This window comes from Mus caroli, chromosome 2 (genome assembly GCF_900094665.2).
Source record: "Mus caroli chromosome 2, CAROLI_EIJ_v1.1, whole genome shotgun sequence".
NCBI lineage: Eukaryota > Metazoa > Chordata > Mammalia > Rodentia > Muridae > Mus > Mus caroli.
In genome coordinates, this window is record NC_034571.1 from 158,653,649 (window position 1) to 158,657,255 (window position 3,607).

Below are 3,607 nucleotides of genomic sequence, written 5' to 3' on the forward strand. Positions count from 1 at the left end.
GAAGCTCCAGTTTTTTAATCTGTAAGATCAGAGTCTGAGGGAACAAACCCAGGATTAGTGACATCTAGGGTCAGGTTAGTTCTCCATTGTAAGAGCATAGCAGCACACAGTACCCGGGGCATCCCAGGAGCACCCTGTCCACAGTTGTGAGCTGTCAGTGCCTCCTAAGGTAGCCAGAAAATCTCTGACACACACAACACAGCTAGCTGGGTTAGGTAGTGCTCAGTAAGCACCAGTTCCCTTCTCAGCCTGTGACCAAGGCTGGAGGTTAGCCTCACATTTACACATAGGTTCCACCCTCCAATCAAGAACTGACCTTGTCAGAAAGAATGACCGAGCACTTCCACATATGTGGACGGACCCCTCACATCATCTCTGACCCTGGAACAGTGACACTGCCTAGCACACATGGCTGGATTTCTTGTGGGGCTTTTTGTTGCTGGTTTGTTGGATTTATGTAGCCCAGGACAGCCCTGAACTCCTGATCCTCCCGCCCCAGTCCCCAGAGCGCTAGGGTTACAGGCCTGCATTACCACATCTAGTTCCATCTGGGCTTTTCCTCTGTGAGTAGTAGGACTTTCTTCAACCTGGTGTTGTAAGACTTTGAGCATCCAGTAAGCATCTAATAAGTGCCAGCCTTTACTAATTCCACTCACAGTCTGATGCTAGAGGTGCCTGTGTCTTTTAGGGTTGATTTGCAGTAAAGAGAAAGAAACACGTGCTAACAAGAGCTTAGAAGCTAAGGGCGTCATTGTCTCAGAAGAGGCCCTGAGCTAGGTTCCTGAGGCTGACTCAAAAGGTAGTAACGTAGTCAGAGCACCTCTGACCTTGCTGTCTCTGTCACGGTGTTTGGCCTCCAAGTCACAAGATGGCTGCTGGGAAGAGACATCACCTCCTCTCACACAACTGTCCCGTGGCAGAAAGAGGACAAAGGGGACCCTGTCTCTTCTGTGCCTCTCTTATTGAAAGGATAAAAGTTAAGACCCAGCAGGTCAGAGCTGGGTCGCGTGGCCACTCCCCTAATAGTCCCTGACCAAGACCAAGGATCACAGCATTGACTTAGGAGAGGCCTATTTCATATCCTAGGACACTGCACCCCTAAACACGTGGGGTTCTGTTAACAAGCCTAGGAAGCCCTAAAGGTGCATGCAACAAGCACCTACTAAGCACCTGGCCTTGAAGGACGTGCTGAGCAGGATACAGATTGACAAAAGTGAGCTGTGAGGACAGGAGGGTGAACAGAGGTAATAGCAAGTTCCTGCCCTTTCATTCAACCGGTGGTAGCGAGAGCCTAATATGCAGCTACTGGGGGTTGGCAGAGGTCAGGACAGATGTCCAGAGCAAGGAGAGGTCCCAAACATGATGGCCACAGTGCTTTCTGCTTCCCAGAGGCAAGCAAAGCAAAAGCCAAGAATACACAGCTGAGGGGCCTGCAGGCCTCTGATGACTCCATACCCCCTGACAGAGACAATTTGGTCCACAGTTGGTGGGATCAGTGGGGGCACCCTCTGTACCATGGTGAGACTCTCTGATTAGGTACCACTGGCTGAGAGTGACTTTACTAAGCCAAAGGTTTTATAATGATCTCTTCCAAGATGAAAATGTCCCATCCAGCAGAGAAACTCCTTAAGCAGGGAGGTGAACAACCAAAGAGGCTTCAAGAGCTCCCTGAAGCTTAGCAGACTCACTAGGCCCTGCCCTGCCGCCAGAGTAAGCAAAGTTAAGAGTCCCTCTCAGACAGCAGGAAGTTGAGCAGCAAGAAAGACTCTGAGACCAGACCAGCCACCCAGAAGAAGCAGCAACCAGCCCAGCTGCTGGAAGAGTTTTAAACCAGCTGAGACACCTGGAAGGGACACTCTCCGGCCCGCTGAGCTGCCTGCAGGCTGTGCAAGTGTGCTCCAGGTTCTCAGCTTCATGAGCTGTCACCCGTGCTGGGGTGGACACCTGATGATGTCTTTGAGTCATTTCTGCTTCTGTGAGTAAACCCTCCCCCATATTCCTGTAAGTAAACCCAGTAAAACACATTGGTTTATCATGTTAGATTCGGCGTTATCCATACTTGGGTCTATCTTGGGTTCCCTGTCTGGGGTTATTAGACAAGTCTGTTTCATCTCCCCTGGAAAAGTTTGTCACATGTCACTTGAGTGTTGCCAGTCAGCTGGAGAGACCAACTTCTGCCTGGTTCGGCTGTGACCTCTTGTGCCCTCCCCTCCAGGATTCTTAAAGAGGCAGGATCTGTAGCAGGCTGTAGCTGGGAGCATTCTTAAAGGTAGACCTGGGGGGAGGAGGGTGAAGGTGCTCCTCAGGGAGAGGGGAGTTGATACTCTGACAGGGAAATTCTTCTTTTTCAGGGACAATTTTAGACTCTGTTGCAATGCACCTCCCAAGGGCTGGGGAGTACCAGTGTGTGACTGTCACACGAGCACTGCCTGCGCCAGAGGAGATGCTGACAGCAGGCAGCTTATTCCTTTACCGGGCACCACAAGCTTCTGCAGACCCTCTCCCACAGTTCTGTCTGGAAGAACATTTCAATTTAGAGCAAGCAAAAACAAAAACAAAACAAGAGCTAAGGAGACAGCTCAAGAGGCTCTCGCCACCAAGCCTAGCCACCCGAGTTTGCACCCCCAAGCCCACATGAAGGTAGAAGGAAAAGATCTCACTCACACACACACACACACACACACACACACACACACACTTAATGATGGTGATGGTGATAATGATGATAAGTTTTAAAGAAGAAAGGAAAACCAGGGCTGACTGAGCCTTTTACCCCATCCCAAACGGGCAAGGAGGAAACCACTGGTTTCTGAATTAGGGCTGGTCATTTCCTAAGCCTGACCATGTGCAGAGTAAGTTGGGGCTCTTTCCCATTCATCCCTGACCTGGGAACTGGACAGAGAGTTGTACCACACAGGTGGGTGCTGAACACACACACTCAGCTTCACTACTTCAGACTAAAGCTTGATTCTATCCCAGAGTCCTCACTAGGCTACTCCCACGGTCTCAGTAAAAACTGCTTGGAAGAAGCCTACAAGATGAATACTGTGTCCATGGCAAGGCTCTTTAAAGCTCTGATGGGAGGAGCATCATTGCCGTGTAACAGTCTCCTTGAAATTGAAACATTCTATCCTACAAAGAAGCTCTTCCATATAGCTTCAGGAAGTCCCTAAAACTGACCGGATTCACTGGATTCTCCTGGCCACAGTAAACAGTAAAAGCTGGGAGTCCCTCAGAGAGTAACAGAAGCTGAGCTTCAAAGAAAACTCTCAGAGGAGAAAAGCTACAAAGAATCTTGAGATCAGACCAGCAGCCTGGGAGAAGCAGAAACCAGCAGAGCTGCCTGGAAGAGATTTAGACAGTTAAGACACCAGGCAAGGACACCCTCCAACCTGCTGAGCTGCTCTACAGGCTGTGCAGTGTGCTCCAGGTTCCCAGCTTTTGTGAGCTGTCATTCAGGCTGGGATGAGCTTTGATCATGCAGCTGTCTTTGAGTCATTTCTGCTCCTGTAAGTAACTCCACCACCACCACCATATTCCTGTAAAAAGCCCAATAAAGCTCATTGATTGACCAAACTGGACCTCAGTGGTATCTATATTTTTTTTT